Raw genomic sequence first — 23609 nt, forward strand, 5'->3', positions numbered from 1 at the left:
ATGACCTTCATTCTGGTTTTGAATGTATCTTCTTCCAGGCCTTTTTGCATACTGCTCTCTCTGTCTGGAAGATAACTCTTACTTTTCTTTCAGAGTCCATGTAAATCATCAATTCCTCTGGAAAGGCCTACTGATTTTCCAGACTGGAAAAGACCTTCCATTTTTGTTCTCATAGCCTTGCGTTTTTGTTATCTATTGCTGTGTTAGAAACCACTCCAATATTTGGTGGTTTAAACACTAACAGGGCATTATGTCCCATGATTCTTTCGGTTGATCTGGTAGTTCTCCTGCTTCATGTGGTCTTGACTGAGGTGCTGGGATAGCTGGAAAGTCACAAGGCTGGTTTGTCATACTGGCTACCTACTGGGAGCTCAGCTGGGGTGGTTGGCTGGGGCCCTTGGTTATCCTCCACGTGGACCATGTGGTTGACGAGCTTCTTCACAGAATGGCAAGTGGATTCTAAGAAAGTACATTCCAAAAGGTCTAGTCCCACTGAGTAAGAACTCATCAAACCTCTGCTTGCACCATGTATGTGATGTCCCAATAGCCAAAATTAATCATATGGCCAAATCAGTGTCAACGTGGAAGGGGATTACACAAGGGCAAAATACAAGGAGGTGTGGTTCATTGGGGCCACCAAAGTCTACCACGTCCAGTGAGCTGTCCCTTCACAGTACTCATCATTGTTTGCAATTATATATTTGTATGTGTTATTTTCTCTGTCTCAATAGACTCTAAGATTCATGAAAGCAAGGACTTTTTGTTTGTTGCTAATCATTATGGAACAGAATCTTAAATGCAATTTAAAGATTTTGAAGAAGCCCCAGTGACTGAGACATTGCCCCAGTGTGATGGTTAATTTTTTATACCAACTTGACTGGGACATGGGGTGCCCAGATATTTGGCTAAACATTATTTCTAGTGTGTCTGTGGGGGTGTTTCTGAATGAGATTAGCATTTGAATTGGTGGAGTGAGTGAAGCAGATGACCCTCCCCAATGCGGGTGGGCATCACCCCATCGGTTGAGAGCCTGAACAGAACAAAAATTTGGAGGAAGGGAGAATTCGCTCTTTTTGCCTGATTGGATGAGTTGGGGCATTGGTCTTTTTTTTTTGAGGAAGATCAGCCTTGAGCTAACATCTGCTGCCAATCCTCCTCTTTTTTGCTGAGGAAGACTGGCCCTGAGCTAACATCCGTGCCCATCTTCCTCTACTTTCTATGTGGGACGCCTACCACAGCATGGCTTGACAAGCGGTGCCATGTCTGCACCCGAGATCCGAACCGGCGAACCCTGGGCCACTGAAGTGGAATGTGCGAACTTAACTGCTGCACCACCAGGCCAGCCCCAGACGTTGGTCTTTTGCACTTGGACTGGGACTTATGTTATCAGCTTCTCTGGTTCTCAGGACTTCTGATTTGGACTGGAATTTACACCACTGGTTTTCCTGGGCCTCCAGCTTGCAGATGGCATATCATGGGACTTCTCAGCCTCAATAATCATGTGAGCCAATTCCTCATAATAAATCTCTCTCTCTGTCTCTATATATCATATATCATATACATATATGATATATATATATATATGACTAACTCTAACTAACATACCCGGGAAGTGCATGTCCTCAGGCAGGTTGGCTCTCTGTAGCTGAGGCCAACTCCAAAGTGGCTGACAGCTGTGGGCTGTCTGCTGACTGCGCACCCCACAGCTGGGCAGTGCATCCTTCCTTGAAGGGCTCTTGGCAGCATGCCCCCATTTCTGGTACACCTCTGAGCTATTCATTTTACTTTTGATATTTTTATTTTTTGACTTAGAAATTATGCTATATTATAATTCATATTTTAATAATATTATCTTGAGATTCTTTTAGTAGCTTATCAGATTTGACCGTGTGACTCCTATATTTAAAATCTGACTGCTAGTTAAAATAGTAAATTTTATGTGACATGTCTTTTATCACAATAAAAAAATCTGTGATTGCTACACATTAGCTATAAGTCTAAATTTCTTATCATGGTCCATGAAACCTATCAGGATCAGATCTTAAACTGTATTTACAAGTTTCTGCTGCTAATCAGTCCTCCCTCATTCTCAGCCTCCCATCGCTGACCCCCTGCCTTCTGGATAATGCTTCAGCAATACCCAACTTTTCACTAGTCCCAGAATATTCCATCTTCTTTACTTACTCAGTGTTTTCGCACTTCCTAGATGGTTGGCATTATGCTTCCCTGACTTCTCCACCCGATGAAGTCCTGCTGATTGTTCAAGATAAAACGTAAATATTATTCAACTCTCTTGGCAATTTTTTGCTGTGTCTCTGTGCTTTTCCATTATGTAGACTAATGTAACAATTCCTAGAACAATTTTCTTTTTTTTCTCTAGCTTTATTGAGATATAACTGACAAATAAAATTGTAAGATATTTGAAGTGTACATTGTGATGATTTGATATATGTATATGTTGTGAAAGGATTCCTTTGATCTAGTTAACTAACACATCCATCACTTCACATATGTATATATATATTTGTGTGTGAGAGAGAGAACATTTAAGTTAGACTCTCCTAGCAAATTTCAATTATATGAGACAGTGTTATTAACTAGAGTCACCATGTTATACTTTAGATCCTCAGACCTTATATAGAACAATGTTCTTTCCACCATAATTAATCCATTTGTTTATTCAACAGGCACAAACATACATCTGTACTATATGTCAGACCCTGTGCTAGGAACTCAGGATATAAAAGTGAAAAATTAGTTCCCAATCTAGTAGGGAATTATTTGCTGTTTGTTTACTGCCACACATGTAAATAAATAAGTGCAATAAAGTATTTCAGATGCTATGATCAGAGTAAGACTGGGAAAATTTGACTTTATCTGGGAACATCAGAAAAGACTTGGCCACAGAGATGATCTTAGTAATCAGTGCACTGTACACGTATTCCAGCGTATGCATGTACCACAATTTGGCACCCTCAATCCAATGCAATCTTCCGTGAAATTCAACAAACATGTGTAAGGCACTGTGCTCCATGCTATGAGGCTATAAAGAGCCTAAGAAGTCAAGATTAATGAGAGAGAGAGGAGTCAGAGACAACTGTAAGGCAGTATAGCTAGTGACAGTGTCACAGAGGTGCAGGCTTGTTGTAAAGTGCAGGGGATTAACCGATGCTTCTCACTTGAGGAGAGAGCCGGATGGGGAAAGCGTTCCAGAGGGAAGGAACAGAGCAGAGGCGTGGCGCAGGAGTTCAGGCTGCGGTTGGGAATGATGAGTAACTGTTGTCTAGAGCACAGAGCATGTGTGGGTGGGTACCAAGGAAAACGACTGAACAAAAGATTGGGGTGGCATCATGGAAAGCGTCATTCAGAGAGAGGTGAGTCATCAAGGCTTTTGAGCATAATTGGGACTTCCTCCCCGCACTGCTCCCTGACGGTGTCTCTCAGGGAGTATCATGTCAGTGCTTGATTACATGGGCGTCTTGTTTTCACTCTTCTCAGACAGAAAGACTCATTTTAAAATAAAAAGCAAAGCAAACAAAACAAAAAACCCTGTCCTTGAACTGAGTCGCTTTCTAATAACTTTCTCCCTAAACAGCCAAGCCTGCCAGAACACAATCTCTGTGTCTGGATGCCCTACTTCTGATACATTCTTAAAAACCCTCAACTTGGGGCCAGCCTGGGGCACAGTGGTTAAGTTCGCATGTTACTCTTTTCCAGTTCAGATCCCGGGTGCAGACCTACACACTGCTTGTCAAGCCATGCTGTGGCAGGCATCCCACATATAAGTAGAGGAATATGGGCACGGTTGTTAGCTCAGGGCCAGTCTTCCTCAGCAAAAGAGAGGAGAATTGGCAGCAGATGTTAACTCAGGACTAATCTTCCTCAAAATAAATAATGAATAAATAAGTAAATAAATAATATGAAAAAAGAAAAAAGAACCCCTCAACTCCACCACCATCAACAAAAATCCACTTTAAAAAAATTCCTTGAGGGGCCGGCTGGGTGGCACAGTGGTTAAGTGCATACGTTCTGCTTCGGCAGCCCAGGGTTCACCGGTTCGGATCCTGGGTGTGGACATGGAACCGCTTGGCACGCCATGCTGTGGTAGGTGTCCCACATATAAAGTAGGGGAAGATGGGCACGGATGTTAGCTCAGGGCCAGTCTTCCCCAGCAAAAAGAGGAGGATTAGCAATAGTTAGCTCAGGGCTAATCTTCCTCAAAAAAAAAAAAAAATTCCTTGGGATAATTTTCTAGAAGTACAATGGGTCTGTCAAATGGTATGATCATATTAAAAACTTTTGATGTAAAATTTCACGCTGTTTATACTTCTTCTAATAGTCGATGAGAATCCTCTCCACTCACCAGTTCTGGTTGTAACCTTTGCGTTTGCTTTTTAATGATTTCTTCTTCATTTAACTTTAGTCAAATTTTTACCTTCACTGCGTCACTGAAATTGCTTGGCACGTCACCAAATGCCTGTTTCCCAAATCCAGTGAGTTTTTTCACTTTTCATCTTCTTGATTTTTCTGAGTCATTTAACGTTGTTGGCCAGTTTAACCTCTTAGTCTGTGTGTGTGTGTGGCTTTGGCAGCACCGTTTCTTTAGTTCTCCTGGCATCTCTGTGGTCACTCTCCTTGCCCTTCTCTGCCTTGGCTCTCTCTTGCTTTGCTTGGCCTTCAGTGTTGTTGCCCATTAGCATTCTTTCTTTGACTCTCTTCCTTTTCCCTTCTTTCCCTTCTCACCTGCTATGGTTAATTTCATGTGTCAATTTAACTAGGCCACAGTACCCAGAGATTTGGTCAAATGTAATTCTAGATGTTTCTGTGGAGGTATTTTTTTTAGATGAGATTGACTTTTAAATCAGTAGACTTTGACTAAAGCAGATTGATTACCTTCATAATGTAGGTGGGCCTTATCCAATCAGTTGAAGGCCATAATAGAAAAAGATCGATCTTACCCAAGGAAGAGAGAATTATGCCAGCAGAATGCCTTTGAACTCAAGCTGCATCACCAATTCTTCCCTGGATCTCTAGCCTACCAGCCTAGCCTGCAGATTTTGGACTTGCCAGCCTTCACTATCACGTATGCCAATTCCTTAAAATACATCTCTCTCTATCTATATATTACTATCTCTATCTCTATCTCTATAGATAGATAGGTAACCTGTCTATCTATCTGTCTGTATGTGTGTACACACACGCACACATATCCCACTGGTTCCATTTTCTCTGGACAACTTTGACTAATTAATACACCATTGTATGTCAGTGTTTAACTGTAAGCTCCAGATGCATTAGAATCTCTGGAGGCGTTTTTTTCATAATGCAGAAGACCAAGTGAGTCTCTTCCTCACAATTTGACTTCAGTGAGTCTGGAACTGAACTTGGGAATTCATTTCCACAGGCTCCTCAGATGATTCTCGTGCATGTGGTAAGAGAATCACGCTTTGAGAAACATTGGTCTGCAGGCCCTTTCTGGATGATCTCATCAATTCTCCTGTCTCTAACTATTATCTACAAGATGATTATTCCCAATTCTGTAGCTCCAGGCTAGAACTCCCCTGAGTTCCAGATCCTTATAACTATCTGCTAAACATTGACTTATTCCTTAAGCAATTGATCTCATTATTTCCCCTGTCATCTTTTTTTTTTTTTTTTATTAATGTTATGATAGATTACAACCTTGTGAGATTTCAGTTGTACATTTTTCTTAGTCATGTTGTGGGTACACCACTTCCCCCTCCGTACCCTCCCCCCACCCCCCCTTTTCCCTGGTAACCACCGATCAGATCTCCTTCTCAATATACTAAATTCCACCTATGAGTGGAGTCATATAGAGTTCGTCTTTCTCTGACTGACTTATTTCGCTTAACATAATGCCCTCGAGGTCCATCCACGTTGTTGTGAATGGGCCAATTTCGTCTTTTTTTATGGCTGAGTAGTATTCCATTGTGTATATATACCACATCTTCTTTATCCAATCATCAGTTTCTGGGCATGTAGGCTGGTTCCACGTCTTGGCTATTGTAAATAATGCTGCGATGAACATAGGGGTGCAACGAACTCTTGAGATATCTGATATCAGGTTCTTAGGATAGATACCCAGTAATGGGATGGCTGGGTCATAGGGTATTTCTATTTTTAACTTTTTGAGAAATCTCCATACTGTTTTCCATAGTGGCTGTACCAGTTTGCATTCCCACCAACAGTGTATGAGGGTTCCTCTTTCTCCACAACCTCTCCAACATTTGTCGTTCTTGGTTTTGGATGTTTTTGCCAATCTAACGGGGGTAAGGTGATATCTTAGTGTAGTTTTGATTTGCATTTCCCTGATGATTAGCGATGATGAACATCTTTTCATGTGTCTATTGGCCATATTCATATCTTCTTTTGAGAAATGTCTGTTGATGTCCTCTGCCCATTTTTTGATCGGGTTGTTTGTTTTTTTGTTGTTAAGCAGTGTGAGTTCTTTGTATATTATGGAGATTAACCCTTTGTCGGATAAGTGGCTTGTAAATATTTTTTCCCAATTAGTGAGCTGTTTTTTTGTTTCAATCCTGTTTTCCCTTGCCTTGAAGAAGCTCTTTAGTCTGATGAAGTCCCATTTGTTTATTCTTACTATTGTTTCCCTCAACTGAGGAGTTACAGTGTCCGAAAAGATTCTTTTGAAACTGATGTCAAAGAGTGTACTGCCTATATTCTCTTCCAAAAGACTTATTGTCTCAGACCTAATCTTTAGGTCTTTGATCCATTTTGAGTTTATTTTGGTGTGTGGTGAAAAAGAATGGTCAATTTTCAATCTTTTGCATGTGGCTGTCCAGTTTTCCCAGCACCATTTGTTGAAGAGACTTTCTTTTCTCCATTGTAGGCCCTCTGCTCCTTTGTCGAAGATTAGCTGTCCATAGATGTGTGGTTTTATCTCTGGGCTTTCAATTCTGTTCCATTGATCTGTGGACCTGTTTTTGTACCAGTACCATGCTGTTTTGATCACTGTAGCTTTGTAGTATGTTTTGAAATCGGGGATTGTGATTCCGCCGGCTTTGTTTTTCTTGCTCAGGATTGCTTTAGCAATTTGCGGTCTTTTGTTCCCCCATATGAATTTTAGGATTGTTTGTTCAATTTCTGTGAAGAATATTCTTGGGATTCTGATTGGGATAGCATTGAATCTGTATATTGCTTTAGGTAGTATGGACATTTTAACTATGTTTATTCTTCCAATCCATGTGCAAGGAATGTTTTTCCATCTCTTTATGTCATCGCCTATTTCTTTCAAGAAAGTCTTGTAGTTTTCATTGTATAGATCCTTCACTTCCTTGGTTAAGTTTATCCCAAGGTATTTTATTCTTTTCGTTGCAATTGTGAATGGGATAGAGTTCTTGAGTTCTTTTTCTGTTAGTTTATTGTTAGTGTATAGAAATGCTACTGATTTATGCACGTTAATTTTATACCCTGCTACTTTGCTGTAGTTGTTGATTATTTCTAATAGTTTTTCTGTGGATTCTTTGGGGTTTTCTATGTATAAGATCATGTCGTCTGCAAACAACGAGAGTTTTACTTCTTCGTTACCTATTTGGATTCCTTTTATTTCTTTTTCCTGCCAAATTGCTCTGGCCAGCACCTCCAGTACTATGTTGAATAGGAGTGGTGAAAGTGGGCACCCTTGTCTTGTTCCTGTCCTCAGAGGGATGGCTTTCAGCTTTTGTCCATTGAGTATGATGTTGGCTGTGGGTCTATCATATATGGCCTTTATTATGTTGAGGTACTTTCCTTCTATACCCATTTTACTGAGGGTTTTTATCATAAATGGGTGTTGGATCTTGTCGAATGCTTTCTCTGCATCTATTGAGATGATCATGTGGTTTTTGTTTTTCATTTTGTTGATGTAGTGTATCACGTTGATTGACTTGCGGATGTTGAACCATCCCTGTGTCCCTGGTATAAATCCCACTTGATCATGGTGTATAATCTTTTTGATATATTGCTGTAATCGGTTTGCCAAAATTTTGTTGAGGATTTTTGCATCTATGTTCATCAGTGATATCGGCCTGTAGTTCTCCTTCTTTGTGTTGTCCTTGTCAGGTTTGGGGATCAGAGTGATGTTGGCTTCATAGAATGTGTTAGGGAGTTCTCCATCTTTCTCAATTTTCTGGAACAGTTTGAGGAGAATAGGTATTAAGTCTTCTTTGAATGTTTGGTAGAATTCTCCAGAGAAGCCGTCTGGTCCTGGACTCTTGTTTTTGGGGAGGTTTTTGATTACCGTTTCTATTTCCTTACTTGTGATTGGTCTATTCAGATTCTCCATTTCTTCCTGATTCAGTTTGGGGAGATTGTAGGAGTCTAGGAATTTGTCCATTTCTTCCAGGTTGTTCAATTTGTTGGCATATAGTTTTTCATAGTATTCTCTTATGATCTCTAGTATTTCATTGGTATCTGTTGTGATTTCTCCTCTGTCATTCCTGATTTTATTAATTTGCGATTTCTCTCTTCTTTTCTTGGTGAGTCTGGCTAGGGGTTTGTCAATTTTGTTAATTCTTTCGAAGAACCAACTCTTTGTTTCATTGATCCTTTCTATTGTCTTTTTTGTTTCAATATCGTTTATTTCTGCTCTTATTTTTATTATTTCCCTCCTTCTACTGACTCTGGGCTTTGTTTGTTCTTCTTTTTCTAGTTCTGTTAGGTGTCGTTTGAGGTTGCTTACGTGAGCTTTTTCTTGTTTAGTGAGGTGAGCCTGTATTGCGATGAATTTCCCTCTTAGGACTGCTTTTGCTGCATCCCAAATGATTTGGTATGTCGTGTTCTCATTTTCATTTGTCTCCAGATAATATTTGATTGCTTCTTTAATTTCTTCAATGATCCATTGTTTGTTGAGAAGCGTGTTGTTTAGTCTCCACATTTTTGCACCTTTCTCTGCTTTTTTCTTGTAGTTGATTTCTAGTTTAATAGCGTTATGATCAGAAAAGATGCTTGATATTATTTCAACTCTCTTGTATTTATTGATGTTTGCTTTGGTTCCCAAAATATGGTCAATCCTTGAGAATGTTCCATGTGCACTTGAGAAGAATGTGTAACCTGCTGTTTTTGGATGAAGAGTTCTATATATATCTATTAAGTCCATCTGGTCTAATTTTTCATTTAATTCTATTATTTCCTTGTTGATTTTCTGTCTGGATGATCTGTCCATTGGTGTTAATGGTGTGTTGAGGTCCCCTACTATTATTGTATTGTTGTTGATGTCTTCTTTTAGTTCTATTAAGAGTTGCTTTACAAATTTTGGTGCTCCTGTGTTGGGTGCGTATATATTTATAAGTGTTATGTCTTCTTGGTGGAGAGTCCCTTTTATCATTATATACTGTCCCTCTTTATCTTTCTTTATCTGTTTTGCTTTGAAATCTACCTTGTCTGATATTAGTATAGCGACACCTGCTTTCTTTTGTTCATTATTAGCTTGGAGTATTGTTCTCCATCCCTTCACTCTGAGTCTGTGTTTGTCTTTGGGGCTGAGGTGTGTTTCCTGGAGGCAGCATATTGTTGGATCTTGTTCTTTGATCCATCCTGCCACTCTGTGTCTTTTGATTGGGGAGTTCAATCCATTTACATTTAGAGTGATTATTGAGATGTGGGGGCCTACCACTACCATTTTGTGTCTTGTTTTCCGGTTTTCTTCAGTTTCCTTTGTTTCTCGTCCCATGGTTTAATCTGTTCTGATGTAGAGCTGCTACTCTCTGTTGTTGTCCTTCTACTTATCTCCTCTGCTCTTGGTTTTGTAGCCCCTTTCCTTTTTTGGATTTTTCAGGAATGAGGGTTTTCCTGAGGATTTCCTGAAGAGGAGGTTTTGTGGCAATGAACTCCCTTAATTTTTGTTTATCTGGGAAAGTTTTTATTTCTCCATCGTATTTGAAGGATATTTTCGCTGGGTAGAGAATTCTCGGCTGTAGGTTTTTGTCCTTCAGATTTTTGAATATATCATTCCACTCTCTTCTAGCCTGTAAAGTTTCTGCTGAGAAATCTGCTGATAGCCTGATGGGGGTTCCTTTGTAGGTTAGTTTCTTTTGCCTGGCTGTCCTTAATATTTTCTCCTTGTCGTTGACTTTTGCTAGCTTCACTACTATATGCCGTGGAGTTGGTCTTCTTGCATTGATAAAGTTTGGAGATCTATTGGCTTCTGTCACCTGAAGATCCATCTCCCTCACCAGATTTGGGAAGTTCTCAGCCATTATTTCTTTGAATAGGTTTTCTGCCCCTTTCTCCTTCTCTTCTCCCTCTGGTATACCTATAATCCTTACGTTGCATCTCCTAATTGTGTCTGATAATTCTCGGAGAGTTTCTTCATTTCTTTTAAGTCTTGCTTCTCTCTCCTCCTCTGCCTGCAACAATTCTATATTGCCATCTTCCAAATTGCTAATTCTTTCCTCCATATTATCAGCCCTACTGTTCAGAGCATCTAGATTTTTCTTAATCTCCTCTATTGTGTTCTTCATTTCCAATATTTCTGTTTGGTTCTTCTTTATCGTATCAAACTCTTTTGTGACATAGCTCCTGAACTCGTTGAGTTGACGGTCAGAATTCTCTTTTAACTCATTGAGAATCTTAATGATGGCTGTTTTGAAGTCATCATCATTTAGGTTATATATCTCATTTTCTTTGGGATTGTTTTCTGTGTATTTGTTACTTTCTTTCTGTTCTGGAGATTTAATGTATTTTTTCATATTGCTTGATGTTGTTGATTTGTGCCTCCGCATGGAGATAGAGTTTAGTTGCTCCTTTCACTTGTTTCAGCTGCTGCGGTGGGGGGAGCAGCTGTTTATACTTCACCAACCAGGAACCCTGTCCGCAGTTGCTAACTGGGCCTGGGCCCCTCTTCGTAGCCACAGTGGCCCTTTGGATTCCCTCCTCTGCCGTGGGGGCCGTCACAGGGGGCCTTCAGGCTGCAGGTGCCTACTGTTGCAGCCCACCTAGATGTGCTCTCTCCTTGGGGTCTGCAACGGTGTTATGGGCTTTTCCAGCGGCCAGGGGTGGGATCACTTATATTTGTCACTCCGTTGCTGTTGGCACCCACCAAATCTCACTTGTCCTCTATGGGTCGCAGGAGAGCTATTGGCATCTTCTACAGTCTGTGGTTAGTACACCTAGCTATGCTGCTTTTGCCCTGGGGTCTTCCAGCCTTGTGGCTGGCAGCTGGGTGCCTTCTACTGATGCTGTGCAGAGGCTTTCCCTAAGGCTGCTGTGAGCCTGTAGGGTTTCCCCCTAGGCTACTAAGCTGGGTCTCTGGAACTCTCTCCAGCCCCAGTCCTCTCCGAGATCTCCGGCAATCCCTAGTCTCACGGGGCGGGCAACGGCAGCTGGGGGTCGCCCCGCCCTCTGGGCTTCTCTCCGGGCCTCTCCCGGGAGCCCTGAATGCTGGGCGTGGCCCCTCTGCTAATGGCAGACAGAGAGTTTTGTCTGCTGCCTGGCGGAACTCTGGCGCTTCCCCTCCGGGTCGCAGGACCGGCCTTTGAAAGTTCCCCCCACCCCGGTCCTCTCCGAGATCTCTGGCAATCTCTAGCCCCACGGGGCGGGCAACGGCAGCTGGGGGTCGCCCCGCCCTCCGGGATTCTCTCCGGGCCTCTCCCGGAGCCGTGCATGCTCAGCGTGGCCCCTCTGCTAACGGCAGACAGAGAGTTTTGTCTGCTGCCTGGCGGAACTCTGGCGCTTCCCCTCCGGGTCGCAGAACCGGCCTTTGAAAGTTCCCCCAGCCCCAGTCCTCTCCGAGATCTCTGGCAATCCCTAGTCCCACGGGGCGGGCAACGGCAGCTGGGAGACCTCCGTACCCTCCGTGACTCTCTCTGGGACCCTCTGGGAACCCCGAGCACCAGGCTGGGTCTCCCCGCCAATGGCAGGGAGAGACTCTTCCCGCGGGCTCAGGTGTGCAACTCCAAAGTTTCCCTCTGCGTTTAGGAGTAATTGCGGGGGGTTTAGGTAGGGTTCTGGTCACCTGTTTCCACCATCGCTCCTCTGTTGTGTTCTCGCTCCTGCCCGAGATGTGTGTGGATCCTCTGGGGGCGTCCGTTGGAAGAAAGCCGCTTGCGGGTACTAGGCTGCCCGTCGGGGTCGGAGAGTTTTCACCTATTTCCACATCCTCCCTGAGGAAAGTCCGTCCGCCTTCCGATGTATAGTCGTGTGGGTGTCTCAGACGTCCTGAGATGCTGTCTGGATATCCTTTGTCAAGCGATAAGTGTCCAAATAATTGTAGACTCGAAGGGCGAGAGACAAAGAGGACTACTCACGGCGCCATCTTGGATCTTCCCCCCTGTCATCTTTTTTAGTTGCATTTCAGTGAATGATACCAACTTCTATCCATTCCCTGGAAGGAGAATGCTGGAAGCCATACTGAACCCCTCCCTCCCACGTCTCCACTTCCTAGTATCTTTCGCATCTCCTCTACCTTTCCACCACATTGCCATTGCCATTGCCATGGTCTGAACTACCCCACCATTTGGAGTCTGGGCAGTTGTAATTAACTCCACCCTCTGTCTCTTGTCCCCTACCCTCCCAGTCCAATCTCTACTGCTTTGCCAGATCCATCTTCTAAAATGCAAATCTGCTCATGCTTAAATCCTTTAATTGCTCTGACTGCCCACAGGATAAAGTCTAAATTCCCAGGATGACTAAAAGTCCTCCATCTCTAGCCCTGCTCTGCTTTGATGTAATGTCTCCCTTCGCATATAGGCTGTAGCTATACCCAGCTGTTTGCAGCTGCTTAGACACATAAGGCTGTTTGGGGCATACTCATGATACTGTGAAACTGATCTGTCTGCTTAGAACGTGTTCTCTGTCATCCTCACACAAAATATCCATCCAGTGATCATTTACTCATCCTTCAAGACTCAAGAATCACCTCTGTTACCAAGCCTTTTCTGATGTTCCAGGTAAAATCAAATTTCCCAGTCTTACTCTGATCATAGCATCTGAAATACTTTATTGCACTTATTTATTTACATATGTGGCAGTAAACAAAGGGCAAATAATTCCCTACTAGATTGGGAACTAATTTTTCACTTTTATATCCTGAGTTCCTAGCACAGAGTCTGACCTATAGTACAGATGTATGTTTGTGCCTGTCAAATAAATAAATGAACTAACTATGGTGGAAAGAACATTGTTCTATATAAGGTCTGAGGCTCTAAAGTATCATGGTGACTACAGTTGATAACACTGTCTTGTATAATTGAAATTTGCTAGGAGAGTAGAACTTAAATGTTCTTTGTCTTACATGCAAATATATATATACAAATATGTGAGGTGACAGATGTATTAATGAGATGGGAGGAATCCTTTCACAATGTATACGTATATCAGATCAATTTAACTATCTTACAATTTCATTTGTCAATTATAACTCAATAAAGCTAGATTTAAAAAAATGAACATTGTTTTAGCTGTTCAGTTACATGAGCCTAGTCCTGGCTCAGCCACTTACTTGTTAATTTACCTTGGACAAGTCTTTAGCACTCGTGCAGTACAGGTAGCTTTGGGATTTGCTGGAAAGGAAGCAGCGAAAATAGTAAATGATGACAGAATTGGCATGCAGATCATGCTGTGACTGCCATGAGCCACTCTAAAATTTATTTGTTATCAATACTCGTTTTATGGTACCCATAATCCATGTTGTGCTGATGTCAGAAGGTTTGGAGTCCTAAAAGAAATGAGGTGAAGAGTAACTCACACTGCAAAAGTCACACAGCTCTCCTTCCTGCTGATCTGGAGTGTATGAAAGGGAAAATCCTGGGTAAACAGCGGTCAGGGAGTGGTGTCCAGCTGGTGGTGGAGCGCCCGTGAGCCTCTATACCACACAATCTGGCAACTGGTACAGGACTGAGAAGGGACTTCCCTTTGCCTCCCACACATGGTACATGACGATGAGGCTACCCCATCACTGGTATTTAATCAGAAACCCTGGGTGGCAGTTGGGTTTCCTGAATCTATCCTAGGCTTTAGGATAGATCTGTTGGGTGAGAAGGACCCTGTGCTCAAGCTTCCTTTCACTCAACCACTGGGGGAAAGCAAAGAAAGAGAAAAAGTAGGATTCACAACTGATATTTGTTTTAATTCCTTTCCCTGATGGGACAATTTTCCTGAAAAGTGAAAGGTTAAAAGTTAAAGAACACAACAACATAACAACAACAAGGACAGCAAAACAGCAGTGTCAGTTGTAGGAGCTACTGTCTAGCAGACAGCTACCATGTTCCAGGCTCTGTGCTACCATTTGGCTCACATTATCTCGTTAAATACACGTGATAATCTGTATAATAGGTACTCCTGTCATCTCCATTTACAGATGGGTCAACAAGCTCAGACAGATTAAGGAATGTGCCCAAACCACATAGATAGCAAGTGGCAGAGCCGAGAAATGAACCCAAGTCTGTCTGACTCCAAATTCCTTTTAACTACAGTCTTCTCTATGTCTCCTGAACTATCCTGATTCAATAGCATACACTCAAAACTGGTGCTGATGAGTTTATATTCCTTAAATTCAAGGCTTTGAATTGATTGAGCAGAGTTATGTGCACAGTCATGTGCAATTATAAGAACATTTATGACAACTTGAAAATATAGGTCCTTAAATTGTTCTGATTACAAAAAGACTCACCAACCAACACAAACCTCTTGAGTGAGAAACGTTGTCCTAAACAAAAATGCATTCTAAATATTAGTAAAGCCACAGGTTCATTGATGTGTGACTCATCTGTTGAATCATTTTTCACCTCTAATGTGCAGTCCATTCCCAAACGCCGTATTACAGACCTTGATGCATGAACCCTGAAAGTCTTAAGGATTAGTCACTCTATGTCTTACTTGCTCATCCGCTGAATGTTTTTCCCACTTATCCTTCTGACCAGTCACTGCTTCAAATGTGTTACATTGCCAGTGATAATGGTGTTCATTCCTTACTCATACAAGTTCATTTCTTCCGAGCCCTGTCTCTTACCAAGCGCTTCTTTAAAAAATTGTTCTTGTGATTAATTTCACTGCCACCTGCTGTGATTCATAGGTAATGACAAACCTGGACGCTGAAGGAAGACAGTCTCATTTTCACCTTGGTGTGGTTGTTCCAACGCGGCCTTAAGGTCTCATCGCTTCCCTCTACACCCGTGTGTGTGCTGTGAGGGTTCCTGATTGTTTTCTGTTGAAATCAAGAGATCTGTGAGTTACAGGGAAAGATTAAGCTTCTTTTCTGTCTAAATACTGTGTCAGTCGAGATAGAGACAATTCAGTCAGAGAGCTGGCTCTACTCATAAGCCCTGAGGGCCGATCATCACTCCCCAGCCTTGGGAATCAAATACCTCCAGGTTGCAGACGCTCTTGGCTCATCTTTATTCCCTTGAAATTGGTAGCCAGGTTCCAGATAGCTGCCATCTATGACTGACTCAGAATTCCACAGGATCCCACCACAAAAATTGCCCCCAAGCAGAGCCCTGGCTAGAAGTTTTGGCACTAGGAGCCAAAAGAACAAAATTTTCCTCTGGTCAACTTTGTAATTTTAACTGCTCATTCTTACCGTTAGGTGATAACATTTACAAAGTCATTATTAAAGTAGTGTACCCTCTACATCTGGGGGAACTGGACAAAGTTTTGTCACTCCGCCATTGCTTGTGTGTCTCTGTGTTGGTCTCTGATGTACTGCCCCAGTCCCGTTCAGGAAGAATGGGTTTGTGCCCCTGCTTCTGGGAGTGCTGTCTTCAGCCAGCCCTCCGCATCAGCCCCTTTAGGAGTTGCCTCAGCTCAGCTCAAGATCTCACCCCGTTCCAGTGTGGTACGCATCTAGTGACTAATAGATGGCAGATATAACGGCAGGCTCTCTCGCCCCAACTTGGGACTACTGTGAAGGGCCACCGTGGCTCCAGAGCTCCCCGTGGTTGTGGTGGTGGGTGTCAGCTCAGGCTGCCACTCAGACTCCTGACGTCTCCCTTTGCCCTAACCTGCTTCCATCTTCTCCCTTCCACAGTGTCGATCCCTTAGGCATTCCCTAATCACCATCCTGGTAACCCAACCCACGACAGGCCCCAGTATCAAACTCTGCCTCACGCATGAGGGTAGCACTGCTGATTGGAGCCAAGCAGCCTCCCACTCCAGTGATTAGACATCAATCAAGAAAAATGTACACGAATGATGAATTGGCATGTGTAGTTGTACCTGCCCAGTATCCATTCCCTTCTTCTGGTAACAGAATCCATATATTCTTTGGGGATACACCCACTTGCCCTTCCTGCACATGTGTTCCAGGTAAGTTGATTCCACCCCAGGTTCAGGGATCACCTAGGGCTGGTTAATCAGAGCATCACATCCATCCTCTCTGGCTACAGCGATGGGCATGTAACCCAAAGTGGCCTAATGTGATTCAATTCCGGGCCCTTCTTTTGAGCTGCATGGAAGACAGCTGGTGTGTTTACACTGTGCGGGTAGGAGGTGAGCCTGGAGCTGTATGGGGCTGGCTGGAGCAAAGCCTGCCAGACACTGAAGATGGAAGAAAGTAGAACCAAGAGGTGGGGAGACAGCGGGTCCTGATGATGTCATTACACCTCCTGAATCCAGCTGTGCCAAAGACTTCTCAATTGTGTGAAAATCCGCTATGTTTTCCTTAAGCCAGAGTTGAGTTTACTAATACTTTTCAAAGTTAACATTTATTGTGTGCTTTCTGTGTGCTATGCACTGTTCTTAGCATTTTGGATGGAGTAACTCATTTAGTCTTATGAGACAGGTGCCATGATTATCCACATTTTACAGAGAAGGAAATTTAAGCGTGATGAGACCACATACCTTTCCTAAGGTCGCAGGATTAGTGGATAGTAGTGATGGAATTGAAACCCAGGCCATCCGAGTTTGAGGTCAAGCACCTAAAGAATGAGCTGAAAAAAGCCTTAAAAAGTGCCCAAGTGTTTGGTTCTGATTCTCAGGCTGTAAAGGCTTTATGGGCAGAGAACACAAAATATAGAAATGGTAAAGCTTTTAGTACCATTCAAAGCAGCCATGGAGACTGTGTAACATGATGGTGAAACATCATGCGTTATCCTCCTTGAAAATCGAGACTGGAGCAGTCACCACCCCTCCTTAAATGTACGCTTCTCTTCACCAAGATATGCCCTTGGGCCCATTAGTTGAAGTTTTCAACTCCATCCTCTATTGTACCCAAAGTCACTCTTCTCTCAGAAAACTGTTGTTAAAATTTTGAACGCTGTAAAATCAATTCTAACTGGAACAATTGCTGTAAGAATTCTACTTTCCCAGGAAGTGTATAGCACAGCTCTCAAATTTGTGTAACAAGGAAGAGAGACACACACAAAGCCTTAAAACGTAGGTTGTAAAGAACTTTTTATCCCTGGACCTTTTGAAGGTTAGAACAAGTTACACAAGAAGAAGCAATTGTCCCTTGTAGATTTTAACGGTCAAAATAACTTTATAATTCCATGCCTTTGTTATTATACACAATGGCTAGTGTATTGGTCAGGAATCTTTTGGTTGCAAGTAAGAGAAATCCAACTTGTTGGATTTAGGAAATAGAGCATGTAACTGAAAAGAAGGAGGGCCCAACTGACATCATTTAGACCTCTCTCCTTCCCTCATCTCTGCTTTTCTCAGCCTCAGCCCCATCTCACGCAGCTCGCCCTTGTAGGGAAAGGATGGAAGGCTGACAATCACCTCAAGCTTACGCTGTATTTTCTCAGCACCCGCAGGAGGGAACTGAGGGAAAAGAAAGGTGTTCTCTCCCCATTAACTCATCAGAAGTCCCAGAATTGAACCTCATGGCTTAAATTGGATCCTATACTTTCCTGTTCCCAGACCCCCTTAGGAATCAGGGAACTGTGATGCTTGAATCCATGATTGGTCAGGCGAGGCCGCCTCCTGGAATAAGGGATTGGAATCAGCATAGCTGAACCACAAGAACTGAATTCAGATATTGCAATTCCAAAAGGAAAATTGGGAGTGCTGTACCTGGAAGAAGGGGAACTGACAGCTGGGCAGGCCTGGAACAGCGATGTCTCATACAGAGTGCAAAACAAGAATCAGGGAACTGACTGTGACTTCTTTTAAAGTTTATATTCCATCTAGTTCCAAAGCATATATCGATCGATGGATTATGACAAAGAGGAAAAAAACATGAAGCAGTAAAATAAAGCTGAGATCTAAAGTTGCTACTCAGAAATACATAGTATAGGACAGGTCTATACTAGAAATGGGTTGAAAACGTGGTTCTAAGATTCATGGCAACCAAAATAGAAAAAAACAGTACTTTCAGTTAGGAGATTCAGAGGGTTAATGATAAAAACAAAGAATCTACTTTGAAGGAGCATAATTTTTCCCGGCACTGAAAACTAGGAGGAAAACGCCATCCTCTCACTCCTAGCATATGATATTACTGTATGATATAGTGGCTGTCTCAGGTTCGGGTCCCTAGAAGTGGAGTCTAAGATGGAGTTTCCTGCACAAATGATTTAGTGAAGGAGAATTCTCAGAAGAAAGCTGGAAGGAAGTGAGGGAAGTAGGAAGGAGCAGAGGAAGAACCCAGCAAAGAGGTGGTTTCAGCTGAAGGCAGCCTGGTCCCATGAGGGGCTCTGCAGCCTGAGAGTTGTCCTGCCTGGGGGCAAGGAGGCTGGCCTTTGCATCTTTACATCTGGTGGTCATTGGCTATGTCCTGCCACTGGGGTAGGGTGCGGTCTGCTGTCCCCCAGACATCTCCAGATGAGGAGACTCTTGCCGGTGAGAGCAGTTTTCTGGAGAAGGGTACAGCTTGGACATGCATGGTAGCTAAGGATGGATTGCCCAGGTGGGTGCCCTAGCCTGGAGAACAGATCTGGGTGGGGTACCAACAGTGCCTCCTAAAGTGGACAACATTCCACTAACATCCCTGATAAACACATAGGGAGAATCTGAATAACTGCTTCTTGAAGGGTCTCTCTAGGCAAGGCAGAGGGACCGGACAAGCACAATTCAGCAGAAGCATTTCTATTAAGTACCAGGACAGTGTAACAAAGTGTAAATCTCCGTGGAGGCTTATCAGCATACTTTTGGAATGGAAGCACAAATTTTGATGCAGATATGTTGACATGGGGGACCATCTGAATGCGTCAAAATGTGAATTTTTTTTTTTTTTTTTACCAAGTAACATGTGAAGCAAATATCACTTTTTTTTTTTTAAAGAGGCACATGAGCTAACATCTGTTGCCAGTCTTCTTTTCTTCTTCTTCTTCTCCCTGAAGCCCCCCAGTACATAGTTGTACATTCTAGTTTTAGGCCCTTCTGGTTGTGCTATGTGGATGCCGCCTCAACATGGCCTGATGAGAGGTGCCATGTCTGCACCCAGGATCCGAACCGGTGAAACCCTGGGCTGCCGAAGTGGAGCACGCGAGCTTAACCACTCGGTGACAGGGCCGCCCCTGCCCCCAAATATCACTGACTTTTACGCCTTCGTCCCATTCTTGAGCATACTCTGGGGAGTGGGTCTTTGACACAAGTTTTGGTAAGTAAAAACACTCTAAAAGTTAGATGCTTGATATCCACCAAAACAACTGCATCAAAATTAACGGAAAAACATGCATTCTTCTTTATACATCGAATTCACTGATTAACTGTTGTCATGACACTGGTTCTACTTATTTAGATGTCCCAGTTTCCATAATTGTCTACCCAAATGCAGACTGACTTAGGATATCAAATTTTCCACTCTGCCGGTATAACGACCTGTGGTGGTCAGGAAACAGTTAAACAGCAACACTCTGGGCAGTCAGAAAAGTTTTAGTTATCATTGGAGGAGATATTTACAAATGCAAGATACTGCTACTACTGCAAATGCTTATTGAAAATTTACCGTGAACCAAGTGCTTACATCATCATGTCATTTATTAGTTTTCCCAATAAGCCTATGAGATAGGATAGTGGGTATTTAACTTTATTAGAAACTTTCAGTTGTCCCAAGAGGTTATATTATTTTACTCTCATCAGCAATGTGTGAGAGTTCCAGTTCCTCCACATCCTAGCAGACTCTTGGCGTTTTCAATCTTTTTCATTTGAGCCTTTCTGGTGAGGATATAGTAGCATCTCATGGTGGCTTTAATTTGCATTTCCCTAGTGACTAATGTTGTTGACGACCTTTCATTATGTCTATTGGCCATTCAGGTATCTTCTTTGGGCAATGTCTATAGCAGACTTTTGCACATTATCTTTTTGATTGGTTGTTTTCTTTTTTATTGATTTGTAGGAGTTCTTTATATATTCTGGGTGTGAGTCTATGTATATATATAATATTTATATATTATATTTGCTAATATTATATGTATCATATTATTTATTGCAAATATTTTCTCCTATGTGGCTTGTCATGTAATTTTGTTAATGGTGTCTTTTGATGAAAAATTTTAAATTTTAATGAAATCCAATGTACAATTTTTTCTTATATGACAAGTGCCTTTGTATCCTGTCTAAGTAATCTTTACGGTTGTGTAGATCTTTAAGATTGTGTAGATATTTTGTTCTAGAACCGTTAGAGTTTTTATCTTTCAAATTTAGGTCTGCGATTCATTTGTTTAATTTTTGTGTGTAGTGGAAGGTAAATGTCCATGGCTCATTTTCTTCCCCATACAGATAATTCAGTTGCTCCAGTTACATTTATTGAAAACTCCTTCCTTAACCTGTTGATCTGTATTGACATCAGTGTCAAACATCAAGTGACAGTAAATGGGTCTATTTCTGGACTCTCCTTTCTGTTCCTTTGATCTGCTTATTCATCTGTATTTCAACACCAAATTTTTGAGTTACTGGAGCTTTAGAGTAAATCTTGAAATTCTCCAACTTTGTCCTTCTTTAACATGTTTTTGTCTATTCTAGGTACCTTTCATTGCCATATAAATTTTAGAATCATCTTGTCAGTTTGCACACAAAAACCTGCCAGTATTTTGATGGAGACTTTGTTGAATTTATAAACCAATTTTGGAAGAGTTGGTGTCTTAATACCGAGTCTCCCAATCCATGAAGTTGGTACATCCCTTAGCACTGTTTTCAACATAGAAATTTTGCATGTCTTCCTTTAAATTTATTCCCAGGCGTTTTGTGTTTTATGCCCTCTTAAAGGTATTTTTAATTTCCAAATTTTTCTAGTGTATAGCAATCCAATAGATTTTTAAGTATTGGCCTTGCCTTCTGTGACTTTGTTAAATTTCCTGATTAGTTCTAGTAGTTTATTTTTGATTCCTTATGGTTGTCTATGTACACAATCATGTTATCTGCAAATAAAGACAGTTTCACTTTTTTCTTTCCAACTGTGTGCCTCTTACTCTCTCTCTCTCTTTGTTTCTTTCGAGGTGATATTAAGAAGTGCAAGATACTGTTACTATTACAAATGTTTATTGAAAATTTACTTTGAAACAATGCATTTGTGCCTTTGTGAAAAATCAGTTGTTCATATATGTGTGGATCTATTTCTTGAATCTCTATTTTATTTTATTGATCTATTTGTTGATCTTTATGACAATACCACATTGTGTTGACTAATAGAGCTTTATAATAAGTCTTGAAATGACTTGGGTTAGTCCTCTAAATTTTCCTTTCTTTTTCAAGGTTGTTTTTGCTATTTTAAGTTCTTTGCATTTCCTTGTGAATTTTAGAATCAGCTTGTCAATTTGTATCCCAAAAAAGCCTGTTTGGACTTTGATTGAGATAGTTTGAATGTATGGATCAGTTTGGGGAGAATTGACATCCTAATAACATTTATTTTTCCAATTCATAAACAAGATATCTTTCACTGTCTATTTAGGTTTTCTGTAATTTCTCTCTGTAATGATTTGTAGTTTTCGTTGTGTAGGTCTTTCATATCTTTTACCCCTAAATATTTCACATTTTTTGATGTTTTTTAAATGGTGTTTTAAAAATTCAATTTCTAATTATTGCTAATATATACCATTGATCTTTGTATATTGATCTTATATCCCGCTACCTTGCTACATTCACTTATTAGTTCTAGTAGCTTTTCTAGTAGATTTTATTGAATGCTCTATATAGATGAAGTCATCTGTGAATAAAGACAGTTGCACTTTTTTTTACATTGTTGGATTCAATTTGCTAACATTTTGTTAAGGATTTTTGCACATATATCGTGAGGGATATTGGCCTATAGTTTTCTTTTTTTGGTAATGTCTTTGTCTGATTTTGTTATCAAGGTAATGCTGGCCACATACAGCAAGGATTTCCTCCACTTAAATTTTCTGGAAGCGTGTCTGTGGAATTGGTACCATTTTTTCCTTAAACGTTTAATAGAATTCACCAGTGAAGTTATCTGGGCCTGGAGTTTGATTTGTGGGCAGATTTTAACCTATGAATGCAATTTCTTTAGTAGACAGAGATCCACTCAGGTCATCAATTTCTTCTTGAGAAGGGTTTTGTAGTTTGTGTCATCCGAGCAATTTGTCTATTTCATCTCATTTGTTGAATTTTAGCATAAGATTTTTATAATATTCCCTTTTATCCTTTTAATATTTGTAGAATCTATAATGATATAATCGCTCTCATTCCTAATATTAGTAATTTGTCTTTTCTTTTTTTCTAATCAGTCTGGATTTATCAATTTTATTCATCTCAAAGAACTAGCTTTTGATTTCATTGATTTTTATGTGTTGTTTTTCTCCCATCCCATGGGTATTGTTTCATTGATTTCTGCTTTAATCTTAATATTTATTTTCTTCTGCTTTCTTTGGGTTTCATTTGCTCTTCTTTTTATAGTTTCTTAAGGTGGACACTGAGGTCATTGAGACTTTCTTTCTTTTCAAATATGATATTTTGCTATTTTTGATTGCAGTGCTCCATAAATGTCAGCGAGGTTAAGTTGTTTGACAATGTTGTTCCAGGCTGCTCCAATCTTGCTGCTTCTTTATCAGCTCGTTCTATCAACTATTGAGTGAGGGAGATTAAAATGTCTGACTACCATTGTGGATTCTCTAATTCGCCTCACAATTCTATCATTTTTTAAAATTGAGATGTAATTTACAGACTGTAAAGTTTACCCTTTTAAAGTGTACAGTTCAAGCACAGCCAGAGGGACCTACAACTAGAATATACAACTGTGTACTGCAGGTGCTTTGGGGAGAAGACGAAGAGAAAAAAAAAGATTGGCAACAGATGTTAGCTCAGGTGCCGATCTTTAAAAAAGAAAAAAAAGTGTACAACTCAGTGGCTTTTAATATACTCACAAAGTGTGCAAGCATCCACTATCTAATTCCAGAACATTTTCATTATGCATTAGCAGTCGCTTCTATTCTCCCTGCCCCATTCTCTCCGTCCCTTTCAACCATTAATCTACTTTTGGTCTCCATGGATTCACTATTCTGGACATTTCATGTAAATTGAATCCTATAAAAGGTGGCATTTTGTGTCTGCTTTCTTTCACTTAGCATAACACTTTCAAAGTTCATCCGCATTGTAGCACATATCAGTACTTCATCATTTTTCTGCCTGAATAATACACTTATTGTATGGATATACCACATTTTGTTTATCTATTCACCAGTTGATGGACATTTGGATTGCTTCCGCTTTTGGGCTAGTATGAATAATGCTGCTATGAGCAGTCAAGTGTTAGTTTTTGTGTG

The sequence above is a fragment of the Equus caballus genome, chromosome 9 (assembly GCF_041296265.1).
Source record: "Equus caballus isolate H_3958 breed thoroughbred chromosome 9, TB-T2T, whole genome shotgun sequence".
NCBI classification, from domain to species: Eukaryota; Metazoa; Chordata; class Mammalia; order Perissodactyla; family Equidae; genus Equus; species Equus caballus.